This window comes from Schistocerca americana, chromosome 1, assembly GCF_021461395.2.
Source record: "Schistocerca americana isolate TAMUIC-IGC-003095 chromosome 1, iqSchAmer2.1, whole genome shotgun sequence".
NCBI classification, from domain to species: domain Eukaryota; kingdom Metazoa; phylum Arthropoda; class Insecta; order Orthoptera; family Acrididae; genus Schistocerca; species Schistocerca americana.
The window spans coordinates 779142513-779162646 of record NC_060119.1 but is presented as its reverse complement, the minus strand read 5'-3'; the positions used below and the strand labels follow the sequence as shown (position 1 = coordinate 779162646).

Sequence of the window (20134 nt, the reverse complement as noted above, 5' to 3'; positions counted from 1 at the left end):
GAACCTTAAACTGACCAACACCACCTGTGAGGCGCAGCCCAGCATCCTCCGCACATCCGCTCTTGTTTTGTGTTTCTCTGCTGTAGAGTAGGCCACACCGTTCTGGAGAAACCCCGCACACGCTAATCACGCTGATGAGGCTCATCATGAGACGTGCTGCACAGTCACAGTTCCTTTCATGGGAGTAGCAACTGCAGATTTTAAGAAGACAGGTAGCAGCAGAGATGAAAAAGAAAGAGCAGGAAACAGATTCAAGGTATCCACTGTTTGGAACATCACGGCTGAAATCCAGAAAAAAAACTTCCTCCTTACAACTTAACGAATTCCAACTCGAGCAGAATCCCGTAGAACGGAGCTGTGAAGCACGAAGTGCCATGGAGGATTGTGGACAGCTGACGAGAAACTACCGTCAAGCTGCCATCCCCAGTAAGGGACGTGGAAGACCCTAAACATACTGATAACGGGAGTGACGAGGCGCTCAGTTAATTTGAAGAAGTTGGGTATCAGCGGCGATGAACTTTGTGAATGTGGAGCAAGGTAGGACTCTGATTACTTGATGCTATACAGTAATCTGAGCGAACCATCTTACATGTTAACCTGTTGTGACTGCTGAACATTGGACTCACAAAGCTTTAAATTCCCCCAATAATTAATATTAGAGTCTACTTTTAGGATTATATTGTGTTTTAGTGTTTTATGAACTCGGATGAAAAATACTAGTTTACTGATAAGGAGCAATAGATAAGCATAAATGTCAATCGCTGTTTCCATTTTTTCCCTCTTGTGTGTACCATAATTCGTTAGCGTACTTTATACTTGTATTTCCAAACCTGAAAAAGACACCTAAATGTGAATGATGCGCAGTGGGTGACTGTTATTCTGTGACGTGAAATGAAGTATTGCGAATTCTGATGTTACTACTGAACGCTGCTTTCTCCAGTAACAATCTGCCTCTAGACGGTACAGTCGTTTCAGATGTCCACTGCTTCTCCTCGTCTATTGATCATAAAATGAAACACATGTCAATTATGCCAGAAGCCAGTATTACTGTGAACATCAACACGCGCTCCTTCGGTATACAAATCAGATTTGATGCCAGTTCTGGAATCTCAGATCTTATAAAATGATAGATTACCCCCATGAAGTTAGTAGGCGATGTGAAAAATCAATCGCCATGGAATAAGTTCCTGAACTCGTCCGCGGACTCGCCTATTACATATGGTTGGAGAACCTGGGCATTTAATTGAATAAATTACTCCATTAGATAAGAATCATAGAGTTTGATCTGACGAATATCTGCTTTACTCAGACAAAAAAATTAACCAAAACACATTAATGAAGAGATTACAAAAAACTTTATAACGATTTTACATAAACAGAGCAAAACAGTAATAAAAAGATGAATGATTATTAGGGTCGCTACCAGCATGGCGTTGGACAATTACGGTTGAAGTGGTGCCTAGGTGCATAAAGGACACCAGCTGTGTATTCAGTCGTGATATAAAACTTCACAGTTATATAAAAAAGTTACAAAAAGGCTGTAGAATCAGGACAGAGTACACAACAAACTGTGAAATAAAGCGAGAATTAGATAGATCATCACAAAGAGTGTGAACTCCTGTGAATCAGCAACAGAATGAAACTTGAGTAGTTACGTGAATACGGAAAAAGATCCCCTTGAAAGAAGAATTAAACTGTAGAATACATGCATACAAGAGCTTCAAGCTCATATATCATGTTATGCACAGGCTGGGAGCAGAAGTCGGAAACGAACGTCTCTTCCTTCACCCTGCCGTAATTTCCGAAGTTGGAAGCGCGCACTGCAATCTCGCGGTCTTGCCGTATCTGCGTTTGAGAAGGCTGCTGACTGTTCGCCACGCGCTGTACTGCAATGGCTGCTACCTGTGGCTATAGTGTGGGCCAGAGTGTTGTGATTGCAAGGCACAGACCTCATCAGCTTCCTGATGACCGATCACGGATGTAACAAAATCTCTAAATCCCTAGTAAGTTCAGCGCGAAACTCCGAACACTTGGCGAAAGGCCAAAGTCAAGAAAAACTTGTGCGACCATGGAATCATCAGTCACATCCAGACCACGAGCTCCAACCGAGAATATCACTGTGAATTTTAATAGCTGCCTTTCAGACCTTCAGAATGGCATCTGGCACAGTCTTTCTAGCTAGTCCTAGAAAGAGTCTAACTGCTCCTCCAAAGAGGGATCTGGAAGTCTGTTCGCTAGTGGGTAGCAAGTTAATAATGTACCCACCAATGAGCTTCGTGTTTATGAAAACTGGAACAGAATGTCTCCTCATTCCTATGGCCGGACTCGTTTGCAGTAAATCCTGGAAATTTTGGAGTGAGCTCCGCGCCCTGTTCCCTCGGAAAGGGCTTTGTGACCTCACGTGCGGCCATATACACTGAAGCGCCAAAGAAACTGGTGTAGCCATGCGTGTTCAAATACAGAACAGGCAGAATATAGCGCTGCGGTCGGCAACGTCTATATAAGACAACAACTTTCTGGCACAGTTGTGAGATCGATTACTACTGTTATCAAGATTCAGTTGAGCTCGAACGTGGTGTTATAGTCGGCGCACGAGCGGCGGGACACTGCATCTCCGAGGTAGCGATGAAGTGGGAATTTTCCGGTAAGGCCAGATCACGAGTGTGTCGTGAATATCAGGAAACGGTTAAAACATCAAATCTCCGACACCGCTGCTGCCGGAAAAAGATCGTGCAAGAACGGGAGCAACGACGACTAAAGAGAATCGTTCAACGTTACAGAAGTGGAGCCTTTCCGCAAATTGCTGCGGATTTCAATGCTGGGCCATCAACAAGTGTCAGCGTGCGAACCTTCCAACGAAACATCATCGTTATGGGCTTTCGGAGCCGAAGGCCCACTCGTGTACCCTTAATGACTGCAAGACACGAAGCTTAGGCCTCCTTTGAGCCCGTCAACACCGACATTGGACTGTTGATGACTGGAGACATGTTGCCTGATCGGACGAGTCTCGTTTCAAATTTTATCTAGCGGATGGATGAGTACGGGTATAGAGACAACCTCATGAATCCGTGGACCCTGCATGTCAGCAGGGGACTGTTCAAGCTGGTGTGGGGTGTATGTAGTTGAAATTATGTCGGACCCTTGATAAGTCTAAATACGATTCTGACATGTGACACGCTCGTAAGCATACTGTGATTACCTGCTTCCATTCATGTCCGGTGTGCATTCTGTCTGACTTGGGCAGTTCCAGCAGGACAATGCGACTCCTCACATGTCAGGAAGTTTTACAGAGTGGCTCCAGGAACACTCTTCTGAGTTTAAACATTTCGCTGGCCACCAAACTCCGCAGACAAGAACATTATTGAGCATATATGGGATGCCTTTCAACGTTCTGTTCAGAAGGGATCTCCACCCCCTCGTACCCTTACGGATTTATGGACAGCCCTGCAGGATTGGTGGTGTCAGCTCCCTCCAGAAGCCGCTGTGGTCGAGCGGTTCTAGGCGCTTCAGTCCGGAACCGCGATGCTGCTACTGTCGCAGGTTCGAATCCTGCCTCGGGCATGGATGTATGTGATGATGTGATGTCCTTAGGTTAGTTAGATTTAAGTAGTTCTAAGTCTAGAGGACTGATGACCTCAGATGTTAAGTCTCATAGGCATTTGAACCATTTTCTTCCTCTACAGAACTACTTCAGACATTGATCGAGTCCATGCTACTTCGTATTGCGGCACTTCTGCGTGCTTGCGGGAGCCCTACGTGATATTAGGCAGGTTCCCCAGTTTCTTTGGCTCTTCAGTGTATTTAGATTGTGGAGCGGCGTCTTAAGACCAAACACAGCGGGATATCGGCAAGATCTGAGCTGAAGAGTCCACTTAAATTTTTCTAACATGCGTAGTTCTCACTCCTACCACCACCGGCTTCCCATTTTGCTACTGAAGGTGCTGAATGTTTCTTCAACGTCCATTGTCATGAGTAGTGCGAGGATTAGCACGAAAGGCTCGGTCGGGTGCTTGTGAAGTCCCTTAACTTTAAAACGACACTTTGAGTGACGGCTGGACCTTTAAGAGCGTGCGAAAGCCTTATCTGTGGCATGTCCCAAGCGAAGGGTGTTCCCGTGGCCCGAAACCCAATGCAATAAAGAGAAACTGCTATAAATATGAAATGTTAAGTTAGATACAGAGAGATGAGACATCTGCCTTTCTACAATCTGTGCCCTAACCACTCATGTAATCAGCGCATAATAAAAGTGTAATGGCAGAAAATGAAAACCGAATCGGAAAGTAAACGAAGTAAGAAGAATCTCGTATGCAAGTCCAATTTGGAAATAAGAGAGAATGTCAGGAGAACACCTGAAACAGGCCGCTGCCTCATTGTGTCCGGTCTCTGTCGTGGCGACGATGGTATGGTTTTGAATTTTTTTCAATTTTAAACTCTAATTTCAGGAAGAACAAGCATTCTGTCCTCATAATTCTAGTGATATACGACAGGTGATTCCAAGCGTTCTACTAGTACAACGTATCGCGTCGACGGTGAGCCCCAGACGGGTGTCCCATAGCAAAACGGCGGGCGCCTCTCAGAGGAGAGCGCGCTGCCTGCCGCATGGATAGCCTTCGAGCTGGCCGGGCTGTCAGCGGTCGCGCCCTGCCAGCCACACCCGGCTGCACATTGCGCGGTCACTCGTTGACACCAGTCCGGCCGGGAGAGACGACAGTCAGGGCACGGCGCAGCGCAGCTGGGCCAGTTTGCTGAGCGCCCTATCGGCAGGCGATCGCTCTCGCTACATTACAGCTCACCGTTGTGTCCGGTCTCTGTCGTGGCGACGATGGTACACTGGACGCTACGTGGTCCGAAAGAGGAACTCGACGTCTCAGTCTTTGGCCTTTGTTGTACTTATCGGTACACTCTCCGCTTAACGATCCCAGCATCTCTTTATTTATTATTATTTTGAGATTTTCCTCATTACAGAGGCTTGTCTCCAACATAATAATTTGCTCGGAAATTATTATACACAGAACAAACGTTCTTAAACTATATTATCAAAATATTCAAAAAAATGTTCAAATGTGTGTGAAATCTTATGGGACTTAACTGCTAAGGTCATCAGTCCCTAAGCTTACATACTACTTAACCTAAATTAACCTAAGGACAAACACACACACCCATGCTCGAGGGAGGACTCGAACCTCCGCCGGGACCAGCCGCACAGTCCCTGACTGCAGCGCCTTAGACTGATGGCTAATACCGCGCGACAAAAATATTCCTCCAGATGTTTCGATCTTGTGTCTCTTCTTCCTCTGCGCCCATTTTCCTCATTGTGTGCTGTACATTTTGGAGCCAGGTGGTCATAGGTCGTCCTCTTCTTCTTCTCCCCTCCAGTAGCAATTCGTCGTACATGTCCGTACCACTGTAATTTCTTCCTATCCTTATTATTTCGGTGTTCCTTGTCTTCTCTTTCCCGGAGAGTCTTGCCGATCTTCTCCAGAAGACCATCTCTAGACCTTGTAGTTTTTCAATGTGCTTCAGGTTAATTGCCCAATGACCTTCCGTCCGCTACTAATTCTTATTTTGGGTTCTGACTCTGATTTTCCCTCGATTTCTAAAATGGATCCCAAATAACAGGAAGTGTTTATCTTTTTGATTTTATTTCCTTCAATGTATATCTCATCTGAAGCATTAGTGAAGTATTCTGTTTTTTGGTAATTAATCTTCAAACCCCAAGTTTGTATGCTACTGCTAGTTGATTCCACATGTAGTTAGCATCCTCCCCATCTTGTGCTACGACTACTTGATCAACAGCAAACAACAAATGATGTAGGTAAATTCCATCTCTTATTTCTAATCCCATACTATTGCATTTACGAGACCATGTTCTAAGGCTAATATCTATATAGATTTTAAATAATGATGGTGACTTGGAACAGCCCTGTAAAAGGCCTTTGCTTGTTCTAAATTTCTGTGAAAGTTTATTACCCACTTTCACTTGGCAAATGTTATCTTTATACATCTGTTGTATTATTTTAATCAAGGAAGGGTTTATGTTTGCCATATGTAGTGCCCTCCAAAGTAACTTTCTTGGAACAGTATCATATGCTTTTTCTAGATTATAAAAATTAATCCTATATTTTTTTGATTTTTCACTATGTTTCTCCAAAATCTGACGTAATGTGAAAATGTGATCTATACATGACGACCCAGCCGTGAAACAACATTGTTCTTCTTGGGTTCTAAATTTTTTTCCAGTTTGTTTTTAATTACTTTCGCAAAAATTCTCATTAATGTGTTTGTAGCACAAATTCCTCGATAGTTTGAACAAATTTTGCGATCCCCTTTCTTAAATATGGTATTAATGTAACCTAGCTTCATCTCGTTGGGTACTGAATCTCCATGTATCATTTTCTTGCAGAGCTGTGTTATCAGTTTCATAGTTTTGTCACCACCATACTTCGGACTCTCCAGATTGATATTGCCTGGTTCAGGTGATTTGCCATTCTTTCCTGTTCTCAACGCCTGAAGTACCGTACTTCACTATCTAAAATCTGGATCTCATCATCTTCATGTCCATTTTCTTCCACTGTTCCTTCTTCTAGATAATCTTCCCTGTCCTCATTTAATAATTTTTGGAAATACTCTTCCCATTCCTTTTGTGTTATCAGTTGGAGATTGATTTTGCTTTTTGTGACCTCCCGAAGTCCTTTTAATACTGACCATGCCTCTTTTGCTCTCTCAAATCCTAATTTGCTATTAACCTTGGCACATGTTCTTTCCCATGCTTCATTTTTTGACATCCTTATTCTTTTCCTCACTTCATTCTTCTCTTCCTTGTATATTGATCTTATTTCTTCTGACTGATCATTCACCAATCCCAGCATCTGTAATCTTATAAAATATACATCGGGGAGAGTTGCCTGAATTGCACTGTTTATATGATTATATTTATTTTAGCCTAAACACTAAGTTACAAAATTACACTGACGGGAAAAAATGGCAACAGCAAGCAGGATTTGTGCTACGCAAACGTAACTTGGTAGCCATACTTCTTAATCTGAAAGACGATGTCTGTTCAAATTTCGCGCCAGTCGCATAACAATGCCACTAATAGCACCAGTATAAGGTTTGCTTTAAATACGCGCTATAATAGTCCTGAGCGTTAGTTACCTTAGAGACTGGATGTGGTGAGTTGATGTTAGTCAAGAATGCCTTTAAGGCGACAAAGATGCCATTATCAACACTTCACTAAGGTTGAACGAGGTCGTTTTTATAGGGCTATGAGAATCTGGGTGTTCCATCTGCGACATTGTAGATAGACTAGGCAGGAATGTAACCACTATACGTGATTGCTGGCAGCTGTGGGCACGAGAATGTACGGTCGCAAGAAGACCGGACTCCGGACGGCCATGTGGCACTACTGAGCGGGTAGACCACCGTGTTCGGCGTACGGCTCTTGCGCAACGCACTGCATCAGCAGCAGCAATTTGAGCAGCGGTCGGCACCACAGTGATATAACTAAGCGTTACAAATGAGTTACTTCAAGGACAGCTCCGAGCGAGACGTCCTGTATAGTGCATTCCACTGACACCAAACCAACGCCATTTGCGACTTCAGTGGTATCAAGCGACAGCTCATTGGAGGACAGGGTGGAAGTCTGTTGGTTTTACTGATGAAATTTAGTTCCACCCCGTTCCATTGATAGCCGTGTGTTGCTTACGAGGAGGCCATTTGACGGCCTGCAGCCAGCTTGTCTCCGTTCTAGACGCCCTGGACCTACATGTGGAGTTAAGGTCCGGTGTGCGATTTCGTATAACAGCCGGAGCATTCTCGTGGTTATCCCAAGCACCCTGAGTGCAAAATTTGTACGTAAATGTGGTGATTCGACCTGCTGTGTTGGCATTCATTAACAGAATTCTAGTGTTGTTTTCCAACAGGATAACACTCGCCTGCATACCGTTGTTTCAACCCAAGATGCTCTACAGAATGTCACCATGTTGCCTTGGTCTGCTCGATTACTAAATCTGTCTCCAGTCGAGCATATAGCGGACAACACTGGACGACAACTCCACCGTCATCTACAAACCTGTATTGACCGACCAGCTCCAACAGGCGCGGCGCCCCATCCCATAAACTGACATCCGGCACCTGTACAACACAGTGCATACGCGTTTGCAGACTTGCATTCAACACTCTGGCGGTTACAGTGGTTATTAATGTACCAGCATTTTACATTTGCAATGGCTTATCTCGAGCTTACATTCACCTGTGCTCTTGCAATGTTAACCATCTAAATATTTTACCTCGACAGATATATAGCCGAAATTTCATTACTCTACACTAATAATTTTTTGGGGTTGCGCTTTTTTTCCGTCGCTGCATTTAAACAGTACCATCCTTAACTGGAGGCAGTTGATTTTGTTACGGGATTCAAAATGTGGAATTTCTGAGAAAAATAAACACACTACACTTAATTTTACAACCATCTTCAAATGCCAAAAATGAGGATTTTTGTTTACTAATTTGTATCGTGGGTGCATAAATTATAGCACCCTTATAAGGTATGTCCCTGAGCTTAAAGAAATGTGCTGGTCTGATTTTATGAAAATTTCCCATACTGTAATTCTTAAATCACTATTTGCAGGAGTTGCAGTATAACCTTTTCCCTCTTTTCCTCGCCTCCGCACACTTCACACGAATCCACGTTTTGCATTTCATGCAGCTGACCGTTTCTTCTATTCGATCTTCCTCGCACAACTCGCTATACTATTTCTCGGCCTTAGGCCGTATCCTACGTGAGCGACAGAAGCGAGCGACAGCGCACGACAACTTGAGGCGACAAAACACAACCGCAGGTGTAGTTACAGAAGTGTCCTACGTGCGAGACATCTGTGTCGCTGCCTGTCTCCTGCTGCAACTGGCGGCGTTTGAATTCAAACGTGTTTGAATCTTGTTGCTGCAGCACGCGCGACACAGAGCGACAGCCACGTGTCTTCTTGGCAAAGCAGTGAAGAGGACGCGACGGCAGCTACGAATTACTTAACATCCGATTTTAAGAAAACTATTCGGTGAAAAAATTTGATTCTTCCGCAACCTATAGCTTGATATCCTTAACTGATAAAGGTCAGAATTTATTTTCCTTATTCGTCATAGTTACTGCGCTGCACGGAATTGAGTACATGGCTGCACGAAATTTTTAAGAATTTGCAGAGGTAAAATCACATTGTGTAGACTTTACGTGTAATTCATTTGAGGCCATACATTATTGGGTATGAAATGTAACCAATATATCTAAATTGTATTTAAAGTTGAGACCTGAATCATATCTCTTCTGCCGGCCGGAGTGGTCGAGCGGTTCAGGCGCTTCAGTCTGGAACCGCGTGACCGCTACGGTCGCAGGTTCGAATCCTGCCTCGAGCATGGATGTGTGTGATGTCCTTAGGTTAGTTAGGTTTAAGTAGTTCTAAGTTCTAGGGGACTGATGACCATAGATGTTAAGTCCCATAGTGCTCAGAGCCATTTGAACCATTTTTTTTTATATCTCTTCTCATTCTTGAGATATTCGTTGTTATATCCGTGACGGGTCGCTCGCGGCGCGTCCGAACCTTTCGTGCGCGTCGGCAATCAAGTGGTGGTAAAAATCGTCGTATCTCATAAAAGGTTCAAGGTATCGAAACGACGATCTTTGGAAATGACAGCACGCAGAAAGGACTATTTTATCGTATGATTTACACTCGATACGTTTTTGTAAACGCGTGAGCAGAGCGAAAACAAAACTCCTTATAACTTACACCATGAGATTTCGTTCAAATTTTCATAACCAAAAAAAGGGAGAGAAACAGGTAAACTGGGCATCAAAGTGACCAGCATGAGGTTGAGGTCTAGTTTGGCATGAAAATATTTAAATACTTGAAAGTAATCAGGTTAATGAACGAAAACTTAATTAATAAGCTGAGGAAAATATGAAATTTCCCACGAAAAGCTGCTGCCAAGCTATGTAAATGAAGTGTCAAAAATTTCATCTGGTCAAGACCTGGCTATTTTGCACGTAAAAAGATAGATTGGTGCGGTATTTAAATGTCAAAAAAGGATTCCTTCGAATCAAGTACGTTAGAAAGGCAAACGAGGAATCAGTAAGATCAGGCTCTCTGACTAAAACTTGAAATTCAAAAACGGAAGAAATCAGTCAAATATTTTATGAAATGATTTGTTTAAAAGAAATAAGTAGATCAGAGATGCGTTCTAGGTGCCTTTGAATGATGCTCGAAATCATGAATAGAAAATGAGGTGCACCAAACGTTTCCCTAATATTTTTTATTTCATTCTTTTAGACAAATCATTACACAAAACGTTTGGCTTTCTTTTAAACAATTTTGGAAGCTTTACTTTTACAGACTATTTAGAGTAATTGAAACGCTTTGCCTTAATCTGCGTGCTGATGAATTACGTTCGCAACATGAAATATCTGTAAAATTTCATGGTTCATTGTAATTTATTAGGAATTAAATGTGTGTGATATACTGCGATAGGTGTGAAGATCAAGTTCTTTGGCAGTACCTTAAAAATATACTTAGCGTTGCAGTGTAGACAGTATACATAAAACTTAGTATACAGAATCGTAATTGAGTGAGTAAAAATATAAGATCGGCCTGGAACCGAACCCAGGACTTTTTCCATCCAGATAATTATGAACTGTATACGCTACCCCTACACCACAGCCAGCTATCGTTCACCAGTAACAATCTGTGTGTGAATCAGTTTCTGCGGTGGATCCATTGATGAATCTTGAGTATTCAGCGATATATCTTAGATGGTCAGCTTCAGCACACTTTTTTTCTTGCCATGACTCCTTCTGCATTAAAATTATAACACAATCCGTTTTCTTCTGACATGCTGAACCGAAAATTATTTCTTCAGATGTAACTGGAAAATATTTTACTGCAGGCAAAGGTTTTTATAATCCAGTTTGCCTTTTCGATTTTATTTACAACGTGCCTCTTAATTATTGTCCTAGGCACACTTTACATCAGTGCAAATTCATTTCATCCACGTTACTCATTTACATATACTGTTACAGCTAAATGCTTTTCATCTGTGCTTCACTTTCCATAACACATTTATGTTGGCATACACAAATACAAAATAATTATTTAACTCATAACTTAGGATAAAGAACACGTTACAAAATTCACTGCACAATTTCTATCATTTCTAAACATTATAATGTACAAATAATGCTAAATGCATATTAAAGCTCACTATACGAGCACGTCTGTCAAATTGGACTTGTACAGCATCAGGAACATATATCGGTACATTATAGGGAACGTCGCCATTTTCTGTTTGTCAGTTTGGTACAAAGAACCACAACGAATACAGATTAACGACTGTCTGAAAACTAAGATTATTTTATGTACATTCACCCATAAATAAAACATTATGCTGCCACTTACCTTATAATAGTAGTTATCTTCACCACATTCACAAAAAGTTAGATGAAAAATCCTACAGAATCAACATTGTCTTCAGACGATCTGTTCCTCAACACATAGAGGTTATAGGTGCCGGTATGGCTTCAAGAAGCACATAATTCACGTCGATGTTACGAAATGTTAATTACTACAAGACGTACGAATTTTATAGCAGTGGTGCAATTTAGGTGTCGGTACAATATAGGCAAGTCTTCCCTGTGTGTGTACGTATGACCCACATATCAATTGCTATCTGAAAACAAAAACGTGAGGTTAAGAAACATCTATTTCTCAAAGTGGTGGAAATGGTGGTGATGAAGAAGCGTAACACACTAAGTGAAAATACCCGCACTATATTTATCAAATATTTTTAGAATGAGAGCACTTAGCGACTTCAGAAGTTTGACGCTGCTTTACACAGGGCAATCATATTGTTTAAAGAATCAGAGATTTACTCGTTGCTAATTGTCTGGGAAGAAGCACTGTGGGGTTAGTAACAACCTACATCCCGTGGACGTAGGAATGAAAAGGTGGTGTGACTGAACCATGATTTAGGAACACTTGGAGCAATGTCAGCCAAATTTGTAAGATACATCGCTTATTACTTGCGCAGAAATACTGCTGGAACAAGGAACAATAATACCACACGGGCGGGTGGATGATAAGGGATGACGTAAAATGTTCGAAGGAGACCTGCTGACATTCCTTTCCTTTATTTAGTTGAGTTAGAATACTTGTAAAAGAATGGAGTGCAATTTGTCTCTTATTTCTGCTCATCAGTGTGTCAACTAGCTCGCGATAATAAGCACTGCAGAGCGCTAATAATCTTGTCAACATATTTTGGAACCTAAAATCAAGCCGCATGGCTGAATAACACAGATAAATTTAACATCCTCTTTGGAGCCGTACGTTGTAAAACAGCAATCAGAGATACGTGTGTCATATACACAAATGTTAAACATCCCCTCCTAAGTCTCTGGATCAATTTAAAGCAAGTTGGACACATATTCCTTACTATCTCTAAATACATACTGTGAGGGGACACTAGCCTCCCATTAAAGTCATAGTAGGGGAGAGGAAGGAGAGAGGAGAAGGATGGGGAAGCGGAGATGAATGGAGGGGGGGAATATGAGATCAGAGGAGGGGGCACGAGGAGATTAACAGAGGAAAAGACTGAGAGGGGGAGAAGATAAAAGAGAGGGGGAGGAGGTGAACTATAGGGGAAGGAGGTGAACGAGATTGGGGAGAATATGAACAAGAGCAGGGAGGAGGAGATGGAGAGACGGACGAGATGATGTCCTGAGTGTCAGAGAGACGGAGAGAGAGAGAGAGAGAGAGAGAGAGGGAAAGGGAGAAGGTGATGGGCTGAATGAGAGAGACACAGAGAGAGGGGGAGGGAGGAGGAGGAGAAGGAGCAGGAGGAGGAGGAGATGGGCAGAGAGAGGTGGGATGAATAGAGGGGGAAGACTCAGACAGTGTGGAGGAGGAGATGGACAGTGAAAGGGAGGCGGGGGAGATAGACCAGTAGGAGGTTGGTATAAACTAATAAATACTCGGGCAGCGCTGGTTTTCTTAGCTAGTTAATTATAAGTCTTGTTCATTTCTAAATATCACCTCCAAGAAATAAAGTTACGTGTTTAATTTTTTGAGGTTAATCGTTAGCCACCTTGGTAGATCGAAAAGGCTTCGCATTTCAAACCGAGTAAGCGTTTCGCACTGCTAGCAGCTACCACTCAAAGCTATAGTCTAAAAACTTTTATTTAAGTAAAACCATTACCATTTTCGGGTTTATTATAAATACGTCTTCAGGTAGCTCATGCAGATTTCCTTGCTTTCCTGCTGGGTCCTCGTTTTGTACAGCTTACTGTACCCGTGTTACCAGATGTAGCAGAACCCATCGCTTTTCCCCCGGCCAGGGCTCATCCCTCCTCACTCTCCCCAGTACTTCAATCAAACATAGAGCAGAATACAAGCCATCCTACATACCACCGAAAAACCTAGAATTTCCATGAGCCATGATGTTCCGCGTGAATGGGTCTGGGAAGAAAAGGGGAGAAGTAATGTATTAGATAATCTGCTGTTTGTATGTATATTTGGTTTGTGAACGAGCACATGTATCATCAAATGGATGGACGCAGCATATCTGCAAGGCAGACGACGATAAAAATCTTACCTGGTTTCGGTACCTTCTGGTCGAGAGGTTTATTCCATGTCTTCGGTTCCTTCCTCGGAGTTATGGTTCGTTTCATAGAGTAAGAGCTGCCGTGACAATATCTATGACGTCACAAGGACAAGAGGAAGCATCTTATATAGATACACTCTATTGGAATCAGTTAATTCAGAGAAAACGTTTTTGGACTGTGTCCTTACCAATGTTTTTGCGATGTTTCGAATAATGTAACAGCTTTTTAACGCACAGTTATTAAAAACAGGAGTACAGTATAAGAGACGTTGTTAATAAGAAGCCTCTCATTTATTTCAAGAGCTGAAAGTTAGATTTGCACTCATGACTAATAACAGTAACAACAGTAGTTCAAGAAAAGAAATGCGATCAGAAGAGGTTGGCAAGTGTGCTGAAATATTAAGATGAGCAAGCTTAAATAACAGGAAGTCTTAGCGCCGGATGAGACTTTACCTCACCACTCGACAGCACGGTAAAGAACCAGAGGGACACCGAAATGTCATCTCAGATATTTTGTACAACTGTGGTCCTTTCCGGGAGGAAAGTAGTTGCAGAGGTCGAATCAACACTGGCCTATGGCGTAATATTCTGAGATAGTCCAGCTGAGAGAAAAAAGTATAAATCTACAAAAGTGCGTAATAAGAATATTGTGCAAAGTTGCTAACCGAACGCCTTGTAGAAATCTCTTTAGGGACCTAGGTATTCCTTAGGCTTTACAGGCCAATACATTTACTTCTGGTTGGTTTCTGTGATTAATAATAAGGAACTCAGCAACTCACACCCACAATACCAAAAATAAAAATAATTTTGGTGTAGGATGTGCATCTATGATTAGGAAACAGAATAGAATTTTGTAATGTGGTGCTAAAGTCTAGAACAGGTTGCCAGTGGACATCAGGCAGGAAATTGAAAAGCCCCAAATATTCCAAAACAAAATAAAATAATACGTATAGCCGCCCCACCTACAATTTATTTTAATATTTGGAATTAGGTATATCAATTCTTCGTAATTTTAATGTCTGTATTAGATATATCCTGACTTTTCCTTAATACGGTGTGTATCATAATTAATGACTGGAAGCGTATGAAAATACAAGCAAAATAGTTCCACTAAACGTGTGTTCGCAAACGAGCCATTTGCGAGATAATGGTGAATATGCGATTATTACGAGCCACCACTGTTGAAATGTAACTTTTTGAATTAAATCCTCATCTTATTGGGTTTAGCTTTCAACTATGGCTCCTTGTTGGAGCCACATCGTACTGCTGAAGTAAGGCGACACACGCGGTCCTGTCCTGCGCTAGGTTTCTCTGTTGAGTATCCGTGGTGCTTACAACCCGAGCCAAGTGGTACTGAACTCATCCTAGTGCCTTTCGAGCCACGCACGTACACAGCAAGTTGTATGACACATTACATTGCCCTGCTGGTAGATGCCATCGTGCCGAGGAAAAACGAACTGTCTGTAGGGGTGGACATGGTCATACTTGTGTTGATCTATCGTGCCTGCCAAATCACGAGATCATCCAGGTAATACCACGAAAACATTCCCCAGGCCATAATCCTTCCGACGATTGTTGCAGGCTGTTCGCTTTCCGATGTTGCACACTGTACACGCCAATGGCCATCTATCTGATGGAGCATAAAAAGTGATTCATCTGAAAAGAGCACCTGCCGCCATTCAATGGACGTCCATATGGCGTGCAAATTCGAACCTTCATTGCCGATAAACATCAGTCAGCACAGGCCCATGAACCAGGTGCCTGTTGCGAAGGCCCACACGCAGCAACGTTTGGTGAACGGTCTTTCAGAAGACAGTTTTGGTAGCCCCTTGGTTCATCTGTACGGCCTGTTACTCAACAGTTACACGTTTATTCAGCCGTACACGTCTCCGCAGCCGCTGTTCACCACTGTCATCGAAGGCCCGGGGATGCACCAACGTTACCTCGGCGCCATTTGTGGATAGCGCCATCTTGCCATGCGTAGTATACTTTAACCACGCGAACTGTTTACAGACATAGCTGCTTCGGAAATGCTTCCACCCTTGCCTGAAAGACAAGGATCATGCTGTCTTGGACTTCAGATAAATCTCTCCGTTTCCGCGTTACTATAAGAACTTCCCTTTTGCTGCGTTCCCCGAAATGCTTTATATACTCTCCACCGCTAGTCCTGCCACCCGCTGTCTGTGAGTAGTGAATGCACGTTGACGTCGAACTTAGGTGGAGGTTACATCAGTATGACTGGACCGCTTAAACACATTTGGTCTAACTTGGAGACAAAGACCTGAATACAATAAGCAGGTTTGTGGATGTAAATTACAGTAGTTATACGGAGAGGATGAGGCTTTACTAGCGTGAAGAGTTATATCAAACACGTCTTTGGACTGAAAACTACGACAAGAACAACAACAGTGACAAAATACAATAATAACGTAATGTTGGCTAATAACCACACTCGGAATTATCTCGCAAATGGCTCACTTGTGCACCCATGTCTACTGCTGGCTTTTTTCTTCTGCTATCATACTTTCACGCAGGTCAGTTTTCGCAATTACAAGATAATTATGATACACCCTATACAGGATGTTTCAACTAGGCTGTTCACCTCAGATATTTCTTGAACCATTTAAGGCATCGTAATTCCGTTTTCAACGAAAGGAATTGCGGAAAAGGTCTCATTAAATGACGTAACGCGTCATTTAATAGGAACATTATTTAAAGAGATGTTGATATCTATATCTCTTTTTCAAATGGAATTGTTTCAGTTACTGCTTCTGGTAGCGCAGTTCCAATAGAGAGAACTTCACCGGTGTTATTGAAAGACATCTATTTCTTCGAACTAACCAACACTCTACAAACCTGAATTAAGTAAACAGAGTGAACGCTGAATGTCGTCTGCGCCCGTTGTACACCGTTACCGGGGCGGTGCAACGTTCTGTTTCCTCTTTATTGTATATGAGGTATCTTGTTATTTTGGTATGAAATCATGAACTTCATCATAATACAGCAATCGGATTCAAGCTCAAACCAGGTAACTCCTAACTTCTATTTTGTAATTTCTTCGAAAACAGTATTCGTTTTTTGGAGAGTGATATGCCGTTTAATTAATCGATTTTACCACTGCGATACTAGCAGCAAAAAGTATAATTCTGCTTAAAACAGCGAAGTTGATACCGATATATCTGCATGTAATACAACTATGAAACTAGACTATACGTCATTTAATGAGGAGTTTTTCACAATTCATTTGGATGAAAACAGAATTATGATATCTTAAACAGTTGTCGAAATTTTTGAGGTCTATACTTTAGATAAATCACCCTCTATAAACTACTTCAATGCTTTGAAGCACTAGATAGAAACAGCAGCTTAGAGCTATGGGAGAAGGAGCAGTGGCTTTTCTCAAGCTAGCTGTCCCTGTCCTAACACCTATCGAGTCTCCCCTTGGAGTGGACGACGAAACACAAATCAAAACACCTAAACTTAGAAGGGAGAAATGGGGTACTAGGCTGGATTAATTTACATACTAGTTGCAGTTTTCAATATTCATTTATTTTCAGATACACAAATGGAATTAACCAGAAGATAATCTTGATTAATAAATTCTTCCTCTATTAACTTGAGAAAGCAAAATGCTAAACAACGCCTGTACAGTTAACATCAAATGCCAATCAAGAAACAGTTCTCAAAATAGAAGCTACTTTAAATATGATATTGGTAAAAATGTAATTATTTGTACATGTAGCACAATAGTCAAAAATTCTGTAAAACGGTAGGTGAATACATTTTTTAAAATCTTTAAAAGCTCAAATTCTTGTAGGACTTCCAACAATTTCAAAACTGCGTGACATGCTCCAACATTTCCACTGTGGCCTCCACATAAATACGAACAAATTGTGCCCAGTGCCTTATATGGTGTACTGCCCAAGACGTTAGTCGAACCTTCATTATCATTTTTCCTTTCTTCATCTCTAACAGAGGTAAAGCAGCCTAACTTTCAGACTGCTGTCTGAAAATCTCCAAGTATTAATACTATGCAGTGGTAATGTGAATTTCTTGTTTCTGTTCAGTCTCAGAAGAGGCGACCTGTAGCCTACACAGCTTATGTGACGTGTTTAACATTTAAACGACAGAGAAATTATTAACTGAAGCCCGCTTAACATGACAGCTTACAAACTACAGTAGAAACCCCTTTTCTTAAATCTATATCGAGGAGGTTCCTTTAAAACATTAAAATTAAAAAAAAACAGTTCATGTAATAACCAGCACGGCCACACGCAAGTGATGTCACACAACTGCAGCCGGCCGGTGTGGCCGTGCGGTTAAAGGCGCTTCAGTCTGGAACCGCGTGACCGCTACGGTCGCAGGTTCGAATCCTGCCTCGGGCATGGATGTGTGTGATGTCCTTAGGTTAGTTAGGTTTAATTAGTTCTAAGTTCTAGGCGACTGATGACCTCAGCAGTTAAGTCGCATAGTGCTCAGAGCCATTTGAACCACACAACTGCACATGTAGTTCACAGCGTGTGCAAGGCCAAATGGAATCGGTAAATTGGGGACGTTGTAATAACCGTTCAGTAAGAACATACTATGCACAAGTCACTCCTGTGCCTTAAGATACTTCATTCAGGGAAAGCAAAAGTTCCTCACTACCACTAGTACAGATACATAGAACATCAAATAAATGCAGTCAACATTCGTTATTCGGAAAAGGGTTCGAGACACCGCTGTTACTTAAAGAGAGCAGAGTACAATCATAGTTAATGACCTTGTAATTTGTGGCCGCAGAGAATATTACGTGCCTCACGCTCCTTAAGACAACAGGCACAGTAGGTACCGGCCTCGACACTGTCTTGCTCCGGCGCCGAATGTAATGAATCTTCTAGTCACTGCAGTACGACCAAAGAAGTTTCTAACTTCTGGCCACTCTCAACATCTGCAGCGTGAACACTTGTTACTGCAACGAGGAGTGCCACCTGCTTCCCTCACACACACTCACAAACAAAAACCACATGTGCGCTCACCGCTCCCGTATGCCGACTGCGCGTACCGTCAGTTCAGTACGTGGCACGGTAAGCGCTTCCTTTCTGGCTGCAGAACCAGTGGTAGATTCTAAATATGTGGGCTATACAGGGTATCTCAAGCCTTTTGGAAAAAACTGAAACAATTGATAGTAGGTCCACAACCGATTATACTGATCTAGTCGGAAATGCGTATTTACTGTATGTGGGCATAACAGCATACACCGCCTAACAACATTGTAGGTCATAGTAATTGTTCAAAGCGATGACTGCCAGTCTTAATGCATGTGTTGTAACGACGCATGCAGTTCTGCCGCAGTCTCTACAAGATCCCTAGTGTCTGTCATACACTGGAACAGGCAGCAGGTGATAAAAAGCGTACACCCCTGATAACTAAACGGACATGTTGTACACAACGTTAGCTCATAGCCCGTGTGTCCTTTGACGATCGCACCGGCGCGTACACACGGGACTATCATTGGTTTCGGTTGTCCAGTGCATCAGATAGCTTTGATGTGTGCATGGTGAGGTGCGTTACTGTGTACAGTGCATAGTCAAAAATGGACCGTTACTCGTCACGGGAGATGGCAGACAACCTTTAGTGTACGGTGCGGCAGGATCTACCGCCATACAGCAGCACAAATATACACAGAACAGACATCATCCTGATTGGAAAAAGTTTATCTCCGTGGATAGCAACTTACGTGAGACGCGGTCGTTCACGCCACAGAGAGCCGGCCAAGGTTCCCGCCAAAGACATATCTGAACACCACACTTTGAGGAGACGGTGTTGGATCGCGTTACTGACCACCCAGCATTAAGCACCCGTCAACTTGCCCGTGAAACGCACACTTCGGAAGATACAGTGTGGAGACTACTGGTGGGACAGGTACTTTTTTTTTTTTTTTGTCGTCAGTCTACTGACTGGTTTGATGCGGCCCGCCACGAATTCCTTTCCTATGCTAACCTCTTCATCTCAGAGTAGCACTTGCAACCTACGTCCTATATTATTTGCTTGACGTATTCCAATCTCTTTCTTCCTCTACAGTTTTTGCCCTCTACAGCTCCCTCTAGTACCATGGAAGTCATTCCCTCATGTCTTAGCAGATGTCCTATCATCCTGTCCTTTCTCCTTATCAGTGTTTTCCACATAATCCTTTCCTCTCCAATTCTGCGTAGAAGCTCCTCATTCCTTACCTTATCAGTCCACCTAATTTTCAACATTCGTCTATAGCACCACATCTCAAATGCTTCGATTCTCTTCTGTTCCGGTTTTCCCACAGTCCATGTTTCACTACCATACAATGATGTGCTCCAGACGTACATCCTCAGAAATTTCTTCCTCAAATTAAGGCCGGTATTTGATATTATTAGACTTCTCTTGGCCAGAAATGCATTTTTTGCCATATTGAGTCTGCTTTTGATGTCCTCCTTGCTCCGTCCGTCATTGGTTATTTTACTGCCTAGGTAGCAGAATTCCT

General features: G+C 42.5%; 1 protein-coding gene across 1 annotated transcript in view; it reads left to right on the top strand.

The window, feature by feature from the left end:
• The window catches only part of LOC124594174 (probable 3',5'-cyclic phosphodiesterase pde-5), a 277725-nt gene that overhangs the window by 49802 nt on the left and 207789 nt on the right, over positions 1 to 20134 (top strand). The gene's annotated exons all lie outside the window — the stretch shown is intronic.